We start from the raw sequence: 18,739 nt of genomic DNA on the forward strand, positions 1-18,739 counted from the left end.
TGGTTTGCTAAAAGAGGCAGAGAAATTATTGGCTCAGATTAAGAGAGAACACTACAGTGGGAAATGGTGAGCCAAGACATAGAAAAGGTCTAAACTTCTCCCTGGAAGCACTTTGATATTTATCTCAAATTTCTTTCATTCTCTGTATATGGATACATTTCCCATTGGGAAAACAGTTCAAACCACAGGCAAATAAAAGCTGAGAAAGAAATAGTGACGTTTCCTTATTTGGAATAAAAAAAAAAAAATCCAAACAATTCTAAGACATAATTCAGAAAGATTTCAGAGTAGCTTTAAGCTTTCTGTCTGCAGTAAGAAAGAAAGCTACATAAAAGTATTCTTGCTAATAAAGGGGGGAAATAAGATGATTTCTTAAAATCTTTGAAAGAATACAGTAACAAATCTCTGTGGAATACTATTTTCTATAAACGTATTTGTGTTGGGATAATTTTCCTTTAAGAAGCAGTTGCAAAAAATTATAGCAGGCATACCTTGTTTTATTGCACTTCACTTTATAGCCCTTTGCAGATACCGCATTTTTTACAAATTGAGGGTTTGTGGCAACCCTGCCTGAAGCAAGTCTATTGGCTCTAGCCTTCCAACAGCATTTGCTCACTTTGTTATCTCGGTGTGACATTTTGGTAATTCTCATGATATTTCAAGCTTTTTCATTATTATTATATCTGTTACGGAGATCTGTGATCAGCGCTTTTTGGTGTTTCCGTTGTAATTGTTTTCGGTGTGCCACAAACCACACCCATATAGAGAGTGCACGTCATTGATAAACAATGTGTATGTTCTCACGGCTCCACCTACCAGCCATTCCCCTTCTCTCTCCCTTTCCTCAGGCCTCCCTGTTCCCTGAAACACAACACTATTGAAATTAGGCTAATGAGTAACCCTACAACGGCCTCTACATGTTCAAATGAAGGGAAGAGTCACATATCTCCCACTTGAAATCAAAAGCTCAGGATGATTATTAAAGCTTAGCGAAGGCAAGTCAAAAGCCAATACAGGCTAAACGCTAGACCTCTTGCACCAAACTGCCAAATTGTGAATGTAAAGGAAAAGTTCTTGGAGGAAATTAAAAGTGTTACTCCACTGAACATACAAACAAATGATAAGAACGTGAAACAGCCTCATTGCTCTTACGGAGAAAGTTTGAGTGGTCTGGATTGGAAGATCAAACCAGCCACAACATTCCCTTTAGCCAAAGCCGAACTAATCCAGAGCAAGCCCCTAACGCTCTTCTGCTCTACGAAGGCTGAGAGAGGTGAGGAAACTGCAGAAGACAAGTCTGAAGCTAGCAGAGGTTGGCTCATGAGGTTTAAGGAAAGAAGCCGTCTCCATTACCTCGAAGTGTGAGGTGAAGCAGAAAGTGCTGATGTAGAAGCTGCAGCAAGTTACTCAGAAGATGTAGCTAGGATCGTTACTCGAGGTAGCTACACTAAATGGCAGATTTCCATGATAGACGAAACAGCCTTCTATTGGAAGAAGATGTCATCTAGGAGTTCAGAGCTAGAGAGGAGAGGTCAATGCCTGACTTCAAAGTTTCAAAACATAGGCTGACTCATTTGTTAGATGCTAAGGCAGCTGGTGACTTCAAGCTGAAGCCAATGTTTATTTGCCATTCTAAAAATCCTAGGACCCATACAAATTATGCTAAATCGACTCTGCCTGGGCTGTATAAATGGAACAGTAAAGTCTGGATGACAGCACATCTGTTTATGATGTGGTTTACTAAATATTTTAAGCCCACTGTTGAAATATATCACTTACTATGTACCTGGTCACTCAAGAGCTCTGATGGAGATGTCCAACAAGTGTAACATTTTTTCATGCCTGTTAACACAACATCCATTCTGTAGTCCATGGATCAATAAGTTATTTTGACTTTTGAGTCTTATTATTTAAAAAAACACATTTCATAAGGCCATGGGTACCATAAATAGTGATTGCTCTGATGGATCTGGGCAAAGTCAATTGAAAACCTTCTGGAAAGAATTCACCATTCTAGACGCCATTCAGCACGTTCATGATTCATGGAAAGAGGTCAAAATATCAACATTCCCAGGAGTCTGAAAGAAAGTTGATGCCAACCCTCATGGATGACTTTGAGAGGTTCAAGACTTCAGTGGAGGAAGTCACTGCAGATGTGGTGGAAATAGCAGGGAAACTAGAATTAGAGGTGAAGCCTGACGATGGGACTGAACTGCTGTGATCTCATGTTAAAACTTTAATGGATGAGGAGTTGCTTCTTATGGATGAGCAAAGAAAGTGGGTTCTTGGGAAGGAATCTGCTCCTGGTAAAGATACTATGGAGACTCTTGAAATGACAGCAAAGCATTTAGAATATTGCCTAAACTTAGGTGATGAAGCAGCAACAGGGTTTGAGAAGATTGACTCCATCTCTACTGTGAGTAAAATGCTATCCAACAGCATTCATGCTACAGAGAAATCATTTGTGACAGGAAGAGTCGATAGATGTGGCAAACTTCATTGTCTTCTTTTAGGAAACTGCCATACCCACCTCAGCCTTCAGCAACCACTACCCTGATGGATCAGCAGCCATCAACATCAAGCAAGACCCTCCACCAGCAAAGAGATTATGATGTGCTGAAAGCTCAGATGATGGTTAGCATTTTTTTTTTTTAGCAGCAAAAGCATTTTTAAATTAAAGTGTATACATAGTTTTTTTAAGACATAATGTTATTGCACACTTTGTAGGCTATGGGATAGTGTAAACATAACTTTTATATGCACTGGGAAGCCAAAAATTCATTTGACTTGCTTTATTGTAATACTGGCTTTATTGCAGTGGTCTGGAACTGAACCCACCATATCTCCAAGATATGCCTGTAAAATAAATGCTTTCTTGTTTAGGCAAACTTCATTCTCTGCAGAAACAGCAACACTAGAGTTTAGCTTTAGACCATGTTATCAATTATAATAACAGTCATGATAGGTCCTGTAAAAAATGGCTTTTCCTTGAGGATAGTGACAGACCCGCCAAATCTTAACAGTTTCTCTCTGCACAGCTAAATTAAGAGGCTCTATCATCAATCATGTCAAATTTGTTGAAATGCTTTTTATGTCAAGTTGATACACTACTAGCCTATTATAGTTACTGTCAGGCTCCTCATTTTTTTTTTTTTTAACGAGGTGCTCCTAGAAGAAAGCACAGTAACACTTGATGTGAAAGGGATGAGTTTATCATGTTGGTTGTGATAAATACACCACATTTTACTTTATTTTATTATTATAATTTTAATGTTTATTTTTGAGAGAGAGAGAGAGACAGAGCATGAGTGGGGGAGGGGCAGAGAGAGAGGGAGACACAGACTCCGAAGCAGGCTCCAGGCTCTGAGGTGTCAGCACACAGCCCTATGTGGGTCTTGAACCCACAGACTGCAAGACCATGGCCTGAGCTGAAGTTGGACGCTTAACTGACCGAGCCACCCAGGTGCCTCAATAAACCGCATTTTATTTTTTATTTTTTTTTAACGTTTATTTATTTTTGAGACAGAGACAGAGCATGAACGGGGGAGGGTCACAGAGAGAGGGAGACACAGAATCCGAAACAGGCTCCAGGCTCCGAGCCATCAGCCCAGAGCCCGACGCGGGGCTCGAACTCACGGACCGCGAGATCGTGACCTGGCTGAAGTCGGAGGCTTAACCGACTGCGCCCCCCAGGCGCCCCGCAAACCGTATTTTAAAGATATAAAAATGGGTACAGGGCAAAGCTTAAAATATTGCCAGAAGAAGGCAAATGAGTTACAAATAATGAACACTAAAAAAGAAGGAAAAGTATTTACATTAATATTCTGTGGAAGAATATTAGTCTTGAAAAGGAAAGAAATTCCGGGACACCTGGGTTGGCTCAGTCTGACTCAGGCTCAGGTTATGATCTTGCAGTTGGTGAGTTCAAGCCCCACGTCGGGCTCTGTGCTGACAGCTGGGAGCCTGGAGCCTGCTTTGGATTCTGTGTCTCCCTCTCTCTCCGCCCATTCCCACTCATGCTTTGTCTTTCTTTCTGTCTCAAAAAATAAACATTAAAAGAAAAAAAAAGGAAAGAAATTCTAAAACATGATAAACCTTAAGGACATTATACTAAGCAAAGTAAGCCAGTCACGAAAAGACAAATATTGTATGACTCCATTTACATGAGACACCTAGGGTAGTCATATTCATAGAAACAGAAAGGAGAATGGTGGTTGCCAGGAGCTGAGATCTGAGGGGGCATGGGTGTTGTTATCTTATGGGTACAGAGTTTCAGTTTTGCAAGATGAAAACGTTCTAGTGATTGGTTGTACAATAACGTGAATGTATTTAACACTACAGAAACGTACATTTAGAAACGGTTACGATGGTGAATTTTAGGTTATGTGCATTTTACTACAATCAAAATTTTTTAAATAGCCTATTGATAATAATTATGAACATGGTAATTTGTATTGGAAATCATAAACTGTCCATTCATGTCCATTTGATTTTCCAAAAATAATGCCGTGAGTTAGGATTTTATGGTCTTAGTTCTTTAGCTAAGGAAACCAAAGAGAAGAAGGCTGAACTGACTCAAAGACACAGAGCTGGGACTGGACCCCAGGGCACCTGCTTCTAAATACATAGCTCTGATTGCATAACTACATGTATATTCTACTCATTTATGTGCATGTTATGCATATCCACCAGCTGTTACCTCAGTGAAATATTCAATTCAATTCAAAGAATAGCTATTGATCTCATAATAAACTTTAGAATTGTATTCTTTTCCTGTATCTCTTAAACTCATGTCCCTCCTCAAAATGCTTGTAAATTATTCTCTCTGTACTCTTAACAAAATGTATTAAGCAAGTAGTCAAAATTCTATCACCTTCATTTATTGATTGAAGAAGCAGAGAGGTTCAATGACACGCCTAAATTCAAATGAGCTAGAAGCCAGTAAAGAGTGGAGACCAGTTTAGTGAACCTGTCCTAGGTTCTGTGCGCTATGCCTTTGGAAATCTGGGTGGTTGAGGCTGCAAAAATCATGCAAAGCCAACAATCTTTCCCTCACGGAGCCCAAATAACCTATGATCGTGTGTATCTCGGATTCGCGTCAGACCGATTCCTCCAGTAGTCTGTAACACTCCCCTGTTCATGACCCCTTCACTTCTGCTTTCATTACAACAGCAGTCTGTGTTGTGACTGTGTGCCTTTCACATCTGGCCCATCATGGGGCTGAGATGAGTTCAATATTTGTACCTGGGCTAAGTCTAGAACTTCACTCCTGGTGGCCTTGTCCTGTCACTGCATGCCCAATACTTTCTAGAGAAACAACAGCATTGGTGGTTCAGTGGTAGAATTCTCACCTGCCAATACTTTCTAGAGCATGTATTGTGTGCCAGGCACTGTGCTAAGTGCTTTATATGCATCTTCTTATTTAGTTCTTTATCATGTCATCATTATCATCCCCATTAAATACATTGAAATTCACTTACTCAATTCAAAAAGTTAGGATGTGACAAAGCCAGGATTCAAATTCAGTTTGACTCCTGAGTCCTGATACTTAACCATTATGCCACTTACCTTCAATTTCTACCTGGAAGCCATGTGATTGTCATATTTTGTCAATCTCTAAATAATAAGAATGCTGCTTGTTCTTCTGGTGCACATCTTTCTCACCTCCTTTCAAGGCGGTTCTCTCCTTCTGCATCAATCGTTACTGGATAATGTTTAACCTAAGAGGCAGAGCCCAGCGACAGTTCTCATTTTTTAAGAAACCTCATGGACCTGGGGACTTGGGATTGTATTTCCCTTGTGTAAACTGGTATTGGATCTCAGGCTCCTCAAGGCTCTCTGTCAGCCCCCAATGCTGTGCTGACTCCGCAAAGGAGTGAGTGATAAATTGCTTGCTCTTGCGGCTTCTGTGCTTTAAGAACGCGGTCATCCATTTACATCCCACAATTTCTTTGTCACTGTCAATGATAACTGATAACATTTATAATCTGGTAAGGTGAAAGAGTCTCCCAGGTGTCAAGCTATATATTGTGACACAGCTTTGTAAGTCCCTTATTGCATTCTCAAACACACCAGCAAAGGAAAAGTTGAACAGGACTGAACATAACACAGGCTGACTTCACTCAATTTTTCATGTGTATTGGTAAACTTTTGAGAGTTGTCAAACTTCTGAAAAGTTGCCAGGATGCAATACTAATGATCGCCAAATGCTTTTATGACATCCAGGAATGTACTTTAGACATTTCTTACGCTACTTTCTTCACATTTTCCTGTGCATTAAAACTATGTGTATTGTAATGTGCCTTGATCTTACATACATAAAGCTTTTCAATAGCTGGCCCAGGAATTTCAAACCAGGATTTGGATTTTCATTATGAAGGTTATCATTTGAAACAGGTAATATTTTGTTTAATGCAAGACATCCTTCATTGATTAGCCCTACAAGTGACCATGAAAATTTGGTACATGAAAATTGGAATCTCTACTGGGACACTTGCTTCTAAATCTGTATTTAGATTTAGAAGGCCAGTAGGTGACTGCATTTTAATGTATATACATCTATCCAAAATCTCTGTTTACATGAAAATCATTAGACTTAACAATAGAAGGATCATCAGAACTATTTTGTTAATTTGCTAATAGTTCTTCTGATTTTAGTTAGTGTGGCTTCCTGAGGCTACCTCATGTGTACATATATAGTATTGTACTATAGAGAGAGTACTGTATATATAGAGAGAGTACTATACTAGTATGCGTGTGTGTATATATATATATTATATTTATAGTATCTACTAATGAGTGTCAAGAGTAGAGACAGAGATGCTGATATTGCAGAATTGTTTAGAGTTTGTGAGACACAGCCCCTTTTGCTCTGAGAGTTATTGAAGTTTTCCACTGCCTTTGAAATTCAAATTCCCAGAGCCTTCTGCTCAGCCCTGCTCTGACTAGCTCTTTTGAACTTAAGTGTCTTTCCTTGGCCTGTTAGCAAATCTCAGTCATGACCTTCTGGATACAAGTCCCTTTCCCTGAGAGGGAGGGGGCTTCACCACTGTTCCAGATTGGGTCTGGGAATGGAGAGGGATATAAATCTTGAGCTGGGTCTTTTAACTCCCAACCATGTCAAGGCGGTAGGGACTTTCTGTTTCGCACCACCAGTGGCCCTGGGGTATCCACTGTTCTACCCTTGGTGGTTCAGGAGCTGGGGAAAGTCTCTCAGTGCAGACAGGAATCTTTCCTGCTGGGTCATCCGCTGCTTTGTGGTTTCTCAGGACAGGAGAAGGTGGTGCTCACTCAGACACTGACAGACAGTGGACACCAGGTGACTTCAAGCAATTCCCAGGGCTTTCTTGACACGAGCTGAACTAAGTATTAACATTGATTCTGCTCCTCCAACGCCACTTCTCCCCATATACAAACCTCTTTTGCAAGGGTAGTCTGGCTCTATTCTCTTTACAGCTATTGTATATATTTATACATGCCATGCTCTGCTTCTTAGAGTATTTGTTTTTAATTCTTAAAAATATTCCCACCCTCAGGGCGCCTGGGTGGCGCAGTCGGTTAAGCGTCCAACTTCAGCCAGGTCACGATCTCGCGGTCCGTGAGTTCGAGCCCCGCGTCAGGCTCTGGCCTGATGGCTCAGAGCCTGGAGCCTGTTTCTGATTCTGTGTCTCCCTCTCTCTCTGCCCCTCCCCCGTTCATGCTCTGTCTCTCTCTGTCCCCAAAATAAATAAACGTTGAAAAAAAAAATATTCCCACCCTCTAAAAACAAAAAACCAAAGTATACTCTTGGCTTTCACCTAACAAACCGATCAGTGCTAGACCCAACCCAGTTTGCTGACCCCGCCCCGGCCTGAGGATGCCCCGCCCCCACGCCGCAGACACACGTGCAATGCGGGCGCTGTGGGAGAGCTTACACCACCTCTACTGCGCAGACTCAAGAGTCGTGGGTTCGCCCTCCGGCCAGTAGGCTGAATCTCTGCGCGTCCCGTTCTCGGGGCGTCATATTTCTGGTCCTCAAACTCCTCCAGGTCCTCGCCTCACCACGGTGGCCCAAACGGCGTGGCTCTGAAGGACTCTGCCCCGTGTTTTCCCGCTCTGTGTGCTTAAAGAGAGAACGAGTGTGCGGGCCGAGAGAACGCCGAATCTGCAGAACCCCGCGGGGCCGCATATTCCTTCAAGAGTCCGAGGAAGCCGACCCGAGGGACGGGCGCAGGGCTGGCTGTGGCGTGGTCGCTGCCGTCGCGCCCTCGGCCGGATCGTGTGACTCCTGAGACCCGGGACCCGGTGAGCAGGCGGACGGGTCGGGGGATGGTGGTACCCGGGCCGCCCCTGGGTCCAGACGGTGGTTACCGCCCGTGGGTACCGTTCCCGCCGAGGACCGTTCAGGGCCTGGCAGTGCCCGGGCCTTGGTGCGGAGATCCCGGCGGGGCCGCGGCTGGTGGTGTGAGGGGCAGGCCGGGCTCCTGGAGGGGGGGGGGGGGCGCGCTTGGAGTGAGGCTGGGCGTCCGTGATGCATCCAGGGCGGAGGCTGGGGATTCAGGGAGAAGAGCCTCCTAAGGTTCTGGTGCTGCTGAGCCTTTGCTAGCTAGAAGGAGGGAATGGGGAGCCTGCTGTCCTTTGTCCCAGGTTTCGGAATCCTTCTGGTGGCCTTTTTAGGAGGGTGCTTCAGCTTTTGGTCTCAGGACTTCTTCACACGGTTAACATTACTGAGGACCGAAGAGCTTCTGTTCATATGGGTTTTATCTGTTAGTATTTACTGTCAGAAATTAAAACAGGGAAAGTTTTAAATGTCAGTTTAGTTAAAACTCAGTGATGAACCCCTTACATGTTTTTTAAGTTTACTTATTTTGAGAAGGAGAGAGCACAAGTGGGAGAGGGGCAGAGAGAATGAGAGAGAACCCCAAGTAGGCTCCCAGCTAATAACCGGGAGCCCGCCTCCCAGGGGCCTCCGAGCTCAAGCTCCCCGTGGGGTTCCATCCCAGCGACCAAGAGATCATGACCTGAGCAGAAATCAAGAGTCCCCCACCCAACTGACAACCAACGTGAGCTATCCAGGTGCCCTGTGAACCCCTTACATGTTAATATGTTTATGAAAAAATGACTTTACAAAACAAAGAGGGGCACTGTTTTACATTTTTGCTTATCTCTTTAATATATTCTGTTTCCTTCAACATTCAGTCTGCTGTGATATCCCATGTCATGTAGTCTGGAAAACTTCACTATACACTCCAGAGAGAATGAGATTGAAAAAGATAAGGAGCATCTTGGTATTTTTTTAAAGTGTTTACTTACTTATTTTGAGAGAGAGAGGGGGAGAGATGGAAGGAGGGAGGAGCAGAGAGAAAGAGAGGGAGACAGAGAATCCCGGGCAGGCTCTGCACCCTCAGCACAGAGCAGGGTGCAAGGTGCAGGGTTCGAACCCATGGACTGTGAGATCATGACCTGAGTGGAAGAAACCAAGAGTTGGACGCTTAACCAACTGAGCCACCTAGGCACCCCACATCTCGGTATTATTAAAAATAACACAATTGGTATTACAGACCCTTTGCAGACTGCCTGAAAAGGGTCCTTGGAACTCTAGGGTTCCCACTTTGAGAACCTCTGAATGAGGAAATTGGGAAGTGTCATCTGACCTCCACAGTGAAACAGATCAGGGTGTTTGAATTTAGCTGCTGCCAGGAACATCCACCTAGAGATGAGGGTTTTCTGACAAATGATCCTTTTTAAAAAAAATGTTTATTTCTTTTGAGAGAGAGAGAGAGAATGTGAGCAGGGGAGGGGCAGAGAGAGGGAGAGAGAGAATCCCAAGTAGGCCTCAAGTTGTCACCATAGAGCCAGACATGAGGCTCCATCTGTGAGATCATGACCTGAGTGGAAACAAGGGTCAGTTGCTCAACCCACTGTGCCACCCAGGTGCCCCTCCCCTCATCCTTTTGATAATATTGCTGTAGGAAAACTGATTGCATCAAGAATGATGTTTCTTTGAGATACATGGTTCCTAAGTTTTCGTCCAGGGCGAGAAGCATTTAGCCTGGGATGAGAGCCTTTGGTTTCAGAATGCTCTGACAAGGGAGGAGTCATTTAGCCCACATAAATTCCTATTTTATTACGTATTCTTTTTTGGGAGGGATTATCATAGATTCTATGAAATGAAATTCTGGTTTCCCTCGATCACCTTAACTACTCCTTTTCAATGTCTCCTTTGCTGGCCCTTCCTCTACCTAAATGTGCAGAGGGGAGTGGAAAAGAGGGAATTCCATCCATGGTAATTTAAATGGGCTGAAAAAATTCCCAAAGTATAAGCAGGCATCTTTCCTGCTGGGCGATGGACAGCTTTCTGGGTGCAGTGAGCACCATTGGTAAGGCTTCTCAGTACAGGTGAACTTGCAGTGTCTCCAGTCTTCTCTCTTCATGCAGTTTCCCTAGATGATTTCACCTAATCCCATGTGTTTTTATCATAAGAACACATTATCCACCACCACTGCTTCTAATTTGAGTTCCTGGCTCAAAGTTTAGCTGTCTGAATAATATCTCCACTTCTATGTCTTGAGGACAACTCAAACTTAACAAAGCTAAAACTGAACTTTTGATCTTTCCCCTTGATGTATGCACGGCCTGCTTCTTCTGCAGTTTTCCCCTCTTAGAAATTGACATCATATTCTCCTAAATTGCTTAGAATATAAATCTGGAAGTCATTCTTGAGATAGACTCACTTGGACTTCTTCTATCTCAATCTATCACCTAGTCTTAATTCATTTTGATTCCAAATTATATCTCTAGTACATTAGCTTTTTTACTGCTATTACCGTAAGTCTGAGTTTACCATCATTTTTTGCCTGGACTGCCCCAAAGCGTCCTTCTTACTTATTCTCCTTACATCCACTTATATCACTGCCCCTCTCCAATATGTCTCCAAATCTTTTAAAATCAGAAGTATGAATACATTGCTTCTCTGTCAGAAGTTTTACTGTGGCTGCTCAATGTTTTTAGGCTGAAGTTCAAAGTTCTTAACAAGGACTCTAAGGTAGCGTATGATCTGCCGCCTGTCCACTTCCCCAGCCTCTTCTCCCACCCCCTTTCTATATCACTCTTTATACTTCACCCGTAGTAGGTTTTATTCATTCAGCAGGCAACATTTATGATTGAGCATACAATTTGTGCCAGATACTGTTCAGATACTGAGGATACAATGGTGAACAAAGTCAGGGACCCTATTCTGATGGAAACTGTACTCCAGAGTAGGGAATTAGGCTACAAACAACCATACCAATAAATGTCAAAGGTAATTTCAGAGGGCAAAAATTCTACAAAGAAATAAAACGTAATGTGATAGAAATTGACGACAGGCTACCTGGCACTGGGTGGTCAGGGAAGACTTCTCTGTGAAGCTGAGCTCAGAATGACAAGGAGAAGCCAGGTCAGCCTTGTGAGTATATGGGAACAGAACATTCCAAGGAGTGATGATAACAAAGATAAAAGCTCTGAGGGAGAAACAAGTTTGTTTATGAAATAGACCAGTGTGGCTGGTCCATGGTGAGGTAGCATATTAGTTTTCTATTACTGTTGTAACAAATTACCATTGTGGCTTAAAAACACGCGCACACACACACACACCACCACCACCACCACCACCACCACCACCACCACCACCAACAACACAGATTTACCGTTTTACAGTTCTGGAAGTCAGAAGTCTGAATGGGTCTCAGTGGGCTAAAACCGAGGTGTCTGCAGCACTGCATTCCTCTTTAAGGGAATGCTCTCAGGGAACATACATTTTCTTGCTTTTTCCAGCTTTTTTTTTTTTAATTTTTTTTATTTTTTATTTAAATTTTTTTTTTTAATGTTTATTTATTTTTGAGACAGAGGGAGACAGAGCATGAATGGGGGAGGGTCAGAGAGAGGGAGACACAGAATCTGAAACAGGCTCCAGGCTCTGAGCGGTCAGCACAGAGCCCGACGCGGGGCTCGAACTCACGGAGTGTGAGATCGTGACCTGAGCTGAAGTCGGCCGCTTAACCGACTGAGCCACCCAGGCGCCCCGCTTTTTCCAGCTTTTAGACGTTGCTCACACTGCTTGGCTCATGGCCCTCACCCTCTACTTTCAAAGCAATGTGGGGTGAGTCCTATATTGTGTTATGTTGATGACCTTGTTTCTGTCATCACATCTTATTCTCTGACTCTTCTGTCTCCTTGTTCTATTTTTAAGAACCCTTCTGATTACTGGACTACCTAGAGGATCCAGAATAATTTTACATTTTAAGGTCAGTTGATTACAGTCTTAATTTCGCAACCTCAATTCCCCTTAGCTATATAAAGTAACATATTCACAAATTCCAAGGATTAGGGTGTAGATATCTTGTGGGAGAGACATTCCACCTACCACAGGTAGAAGAATGCAGAAGATGAGGACAAAGAAGTGGGTTTGGACCAGATTTTGAAAGGCTTGTAGGCTAAGTTAAGGAATTTGGATTTTATTCCAAGAAAGGGAAAGTCCTTGGTGGATTTCAAGCAGAGCAGTGGAGTGATCTGAATTGCATTTTAAAAGGAACATCTGTTTGCCATGTGGAATTGGATTTAAAGAGGGAAAGAATGGCAGCAGTGAGACTAGTTACGGAATATGTCATTTCTCTGCCGTTGGTTAGTTGGATTAGGGTGATAGCATTGAAGGTGGAGAGAAGTGAATGATTATAGGATGTATTTTAGAGATAAAAACTTGCAAATATATTTACATGGAGGTAAAGGAAAGAGAAGAATGAGGGATGAGTCTCTCACTAAGGTGGAGAAGGCTAAAGGATAGCAGATTTGAGGAATCGGGAATCAATTTTTTGCCCATGTTAACTTTAAGAGCTACGTTTGGTATTCAAGTGGAGATGTGGAGAAGGCAGTTACATGTAAGAGTCTGAATCTCAGTGGAAAATCAGGTCTAGAGGTAGGTACTTGAGAGTTACAACCTAAGTGGGATTAAGGCCATGTGACTGGGTGACATCTTTTAAAGATACAAATATAGAAAAATAAAGGACCTAGGGTTAAACTCTAGGGCTCCAATATTAAAGGTGAGACAAAAGAGGAGCCAGCAAAGAAAACAGAAGATGAGCCAAGAAATTGTTTTCAGTTTTTTCGAGAGGAAAGGGGGATGACTAGCAGTTTGAATGCCAGTGAGAGACTGAGGTGAAAGAGAAGTGCCTGTTGGATTTACAATATGGTGGTCATTGTTGACCTTAAGAATAGTTTGAGTGGAGTGGTGGAGATGGACACCTGAATGAAGAGTGTTAAAGAGAGAAACAGAAGTAAGAAAGTAGAGGTGACTGTTGTAGACAATTCATCTATATCCTGAAGTGTGTTATGTGCCATCCCAACTTGAGGCCATAGCACACTCTGTTTCCTCCGTCTGGTATCTTTTCCGCTTTGCTGCACCCTCCCCCACCACTATAGGTCCTTGTGAAGTTCACCCACATACTTCTTTAATTATAAGTATATAGTTATGCCCCCCCCCATATACACACATGCACACACTTACTATACACATGCCAGATAGTAAACTCCACAAAGCTGGGATGATTTTGCTTTGGCTCATCATTGTATTCCTAGTATGTAGCCCAGTGTCTAACATCTGGTAGTTTCTCAACATTCAACTCATTCATTGAGTCAGTGAATAAATTAATATTATGTTCCAGTACCTTGGATGAATGATATGGTCTAGTGGTGTTTTATTTTTTTCTGTAGTTCATTGTTTTCATGTGATACTTGGTAGCCATTCATGAAATCATATAATGATCTATCAGGAGCACTGTGATTAACAGCTAATAAGCATTTTGCCTGAAAAATAATTCAGCATCTTTTGCAAAAGATTCTTGATAAAGAGCTTCATAAGTCATTTTACTTTTGACATTAAAGAGCTACATGCTATTCCCAAAGGTTAGCATTCCCAGGGGATAACAGAAAGCTGTTCTAAAGGTATGGAATCTGTGTGTGTGTGTGTGTGTGTGTGTGTGTGTGTGTGTGTGTGTGTTCACGCGTGAGTGCGTGTTAGTGTTTATTAGCTAGGTCACATTGGGAGGCCACTTAAACTTTCTGGGCCTTGGTGTCTTTATCTGTAAATTGGAGGTCATTGCCCTTATTTTGCCCACCAAACAGGCTAATTATAGTCAAATGAAATAAAATATGTGAGAACACTTTGAAAATTCAAAAGCACTATGAAAATCTAAAGTATTATTACCATTTTGATTCTCTTTCAATAGAACTCCTGTTACCCAAACAGAAAGATGAAAATACCCTCGTTTGCTTTCCTCCCTTTTAAATTTGGTGTCCTCTTAACGGGACTTACAGTAAGAGTAGATGGTATTAAACCTCTTATCGCTTGTTCAGGAGCCAGGTTCTCTAGTATTTTTATTTGGATCTTACTTGTACAGTAATACATTATCTGTCCCCTTTGTTCATTTACCTCTCGTGGAAAGAAAACAAGTCATTTGTTGACTTGGAATCTGTAGGCATAAAATGTGCCCTTCTTGTCTATTCAGAAATAGACACTATAAAAACATGAAACTTGAGGTGTTTCTTCAAAGTGCTGGGGGATTCGAGGTGAAGAATTTGCAAAAGACCAATATTTCACCTAACAAAAATCTGTGAATATTAAAATGCCTTTGTGCTAAGAGGAATATTTCTAATTTATCTACATAATATGTAAATATAGAGTAATTTTCACAAGCCATACAGAAGAATCCATTTTATTACTTACAGCTGTCCATTGCTGAATGTATGTGCATGTTAATACCATACTAAGTGCAGTGATTAGAGTTCTGAGGATGGAAATACATAGGCCTTGGTGCAAGTTTCAGCTTTGCTGCCTGCAAACCTGTGGTTGTGTGCAATTTATTTACCTCTCTAAATAACAGTTTCCTTATCGTTAAATAGGAATTTTTTCACAGAATGTTGTGAGGACTAAATGAAATAATATTGAGAAAAGAATTTAGCTCATAGTAAGTGGTCAGTAAAGATTCAGGTTATTATATATATTATATACTATCACATTTATAGTAAATGTAGTGTTAATACAACTATATTACTCAGAAATAAATTGTATCAATTAATATACACATACTATATTTTAGTGTTAATAATAAAATTAATATAATATTCACCTATTTGTGTGTACGTTAAGTATCCTCCTATTCCAGGTTGAGTTGTGTTCCCCTTCCTCAGTTCTTAAGTTGAACTCCTAACACTCAACGCCTCAGAATGTGACTTTATTTGGAGATAACAGTCTTCACAGAGGTAATCAAGTTCAGATGAGGTCATTAGGGTGGGCTTGCATCCAGTATGACTGGTGTCTTTATAAAAAGGGGACGTTTGAAAAATGATATGCACACAGGGAGCAAACCGTGTGAGGACGAAGGCAGAGATCAGGGTCACCACCTCTCTACAAGCCAAGGAATGACAAGATTGCTAGCAAACCACCAGAAGCTAGGCATGAGGCATGAACACATTCTCCCTCACCACCCTCAGAAGGAACCAACCCTGCTAGGAACCTTGATCTAAGACTTTTGGCCTCCAAAACCATGAGAAAAGAAATTTGTTTAAGCCACTCAGTTTGTGGGACTTTGTTATAGGAGGCCTAGCAAACTAACATACTTGCCCACTGGAAAATGAGTGAGGGTAGTGAGATTTTAGGGGGCTGTACACATAGGCAGGGGCACCAAGAACATTCTCCTGTACTTTCTTTCATTGTCCACTATTGAAATCCTCCTTATTCTTCCAGGTCTGATTCCAGAGCCATTTCCACCAATGAGACTTCCCCAGTCTTCTGGTCAGAGGCTATTGCTTCTCATTTGGTGCTCATAACAGAGAGAGGCAAGCATGGTTTATCCTTTCCCTCTATACTTCATTCCTCAAGGAAACTAGATTATCTCATGTAAGAATCACCCCTACCCGTTTTCACCCCTGCTCCCTACCCATTCAATTCTAAGGGTTTTGAGAGTGAGGGGTGTATGTCATTCATTTGGGGTGTGTCAGTCCCATCCCCTATCAGCTAGTGTAGAGTACAGTGCTTGCATAGAACATATAGAGTGGATGCTCAGTAAATATTTCAGCAGTTGAACTGATTTTTCCTTCACTATTTCTTCATCTTTACTGCACTGTGAGAGAACCTTTTAGTATATGTGCTGCCGAAGCGAGCACGAGAGAACCTTTTAGAACGAGGGAGGAACTAAAGTTAGCTGGATAGGTGAGTACCTAAAATATGTCTTTTTGTTGTTCAGGTTTATGGAAAGAGAACTTGTGGCCAAAAACAGCTGGGGAGTATTAGGGAGTTTGGGGCACAGAGCCAAGCAAACTAAGTTTTCTCAGTTGAGGGGGGGGATAGGATTAGATTTATAGCCTTGAGAGCAGTTCAGGGCTGGAAGGCTGAGGTTGGTCAGGTTGGGAATCCTGGCTGTCACTGTGAGAGGGAAGGTAGAGTTACAGTGCCAAAACGTATTAGGGCTGGTGTTGTTTGGGTGTGGGGGAGGACGAGGAGCCAAAAGGTCACTTTTGTCCAGCTACTGGTCAGGAAGGAGGACCTGGGACTACAACAAGAGTGCATCTGTGATCTAGGTGCAAGTAGGTTTGAAGACAACATTTTCCAACCCAAAACACAACATGTGATGAGTGCAGATGAATGTGTCTAAACAGGAATACAGAATAATTGAAACTGGAGTGATTCAAGAGAATGTCTCATGCATGGTTGCTGTTGTTACAGAAATAGTAATGGAGGTAGGCCTGAAGTGATGGTCTTTACTTCTCATTTCTGTCTTTTTTTTTCCCCCTGGTCTATCCTGAATATTGCACTGAAATACATTTTCATTGTGTTTTTGTCATAATAGCAGGCGAGTTGATTACGTTATTGGTTCTTTATAACCCTCACTGGATTTTTTTCCCACTAATTTAAATACCCCCTTGCGCTAAGATCTCCTAAGACCGTTTAAAATTGTTTTATTATTTCCCATGATCAAGAGAATTTTTACTTTGCTTGGGGATATCCTATATCTGTCTTAATGGGTTAAGGAATTTTGCCTACCTCTTCCATTGTTCCTATAATGTCTAAATGAACAGGACTTACAGAGACCTTTTTTCATTAGATACTGCCTTCTAGCACGAGAATACCTGTATCACTAATCTCTTGAGTTTAAGTGAATTTCAATATATTTTTATTTGTAGGCAGTGCCAGCCTTCAGGGGTAGAGAATGCAGTTGAGAGGAGGAGGGGTGTGGTCAGCCACAGAGAGGTGTAAGATACTATCTCTTTGTCATTGTCCATTTTTTGACTTAATTGTAAAATAGACTGCCATAAGCTTGAATTATATGGTGATATAACTTTGTCTCTAATCTGTCTTCAAAGGTACAGATGATAGTCATGTTACATTTTACAAAATTTCTGCCATGGCATATTCACTGCCTTTCATATGTGTCTCCTGTGGGCATGTACTGGGAATGAATGGGCTTATGTTTTCACCTTTGTACGCCCAAAATTCTGTCCTGGAGCAGTACTCTTCAATCTCCTATGAGCCAGCTTGCATGCTGTATTGAGGGGAGGTGAGCTTTTGGCAAACAAAATGATACGTGCTCATACAAGCCAATACACCTGCGACGTTTTTTTAACCTAATGAGTTTTTGCCATTATAATTTGTAGCAGATTGAGAAAATTTTCCCCATATATTTTTTTAAGTAAATGAGCAGTTAGGGAACCATCTGTGAAGCATTGGACAGAATTGTATGTTTAACTCAATGTACTTACTATTCTTAACTTCCCTTTGACCCTTGCTCTGAAGACTTTTATCTGGATTTTAAGAACATGTTCAAAGATATTTTAAAAATTGCCATATACTTAAGTTGACTTATATGCTTGAAATGTGACATTTGGCTATAAAGAAAAAGGGAGCCCGTATTGTGAACTGAAATGAGAGGGGTTGAATAGAGAGGTGACAGAGTATAGTAAATAGCCAAGCCTGTGTTCAAATCCCAGCTCTGCCTCTTGCTAGCTATGTGACTTTGGACAACTTATTTAATCCCTCTGTGCCTCGGTTTCCTCGTAAATGAAACTTTATTATGAAAAAGTTGACCTTGTTTTGGGACCTGGTCAACTCGAGATTAAAATAACTAAATCCATTTGGTCTGAAAAGCTCTTTACGTTCCCCAGGTCAGGTCAGAAAGGGCTGAGTACTGGGTCAACCTGGGTGACTCAGTCAGTTAAGCGGTTGAGCATCTGACTTCGCCTCAGTTTACCATCTCACAGTTTGTGGGTTTGAGCCCCGTGTCGGGCTCTGTGCTGACAGCTCAGAGCCTGGAGTTTGCTTTGGATTCAATCTCTCTCTCTCTCTCTCATTCTCTGTCTGCCCCTACCCTGCTTGCGTTCTTTCTCTGTCTCTCAATTATGAATAAAAATGTTAAAAACATTTTTAAAAGAAAGGGCTGAGTACTACAGACCCTGTTGCCTGTGAAGTTTCTGAGTATTACTAGGCAAACTCTGAATGAGAGGCGGTAGTAGGAGAATATCTCACTTCTGCTTTTGTGACCCAGAGTGAATTGAGGCATCAGGCAGTCCTTCTCTGGAAGTTATGTGCTGTTGTTGGTATGTGTGTATAGGTGGTAGGGAGGGGGATTAAGAAAAACAACTATTTCTGGGGCGCCTGGGTGGCTCAGTCAGTTCAGTGTCCAAATTCAGCTCAGGTACATGATCTCACTGCGTAGGTTCGGGCCCCACATCA

The 18,739-nt window shown here is 41.9% G+C and overlaps 1 protein-coding gene across 1 annotated transcript in view; it reads left to right on the top strand.

The window, feature by feature from the left end:
- The first annotated feature begins 8,012 nt into the window (after positions 1–8,012).
- Positions 8,013–18,739, top strand: part of ARHGAP28 (Rho GTPase activating protein 28) — a 228,455-nt gene continuing 217,728 nt past the window's right edge. Inside the window, exon 1 of the mRNA XM_040479367.1 lies at positions 8,013–8,283. The gene's annotated coding sequence lies outside the window, so the exon portion shown is untranslated. The remainder of the gene's footprint in view (positions 8,284–18,739) is intronic.

This window comes from Herpailurus yagouaroundi, unplaced genomic scaffold (genome assembly GCF_014898765.1).
Source record: "Herpailurus yagouaroundi ecotype Mexico unplaced genomic scaffold, PumYag 142, whole genome shotgun sequence".
NCBI classification, from domain to species: Eukaryota; Metazoa; Chordata; class Mammalia; order Carnivora; family Felidae; genus Herpailurus; species Herpailurus yagouaroundi.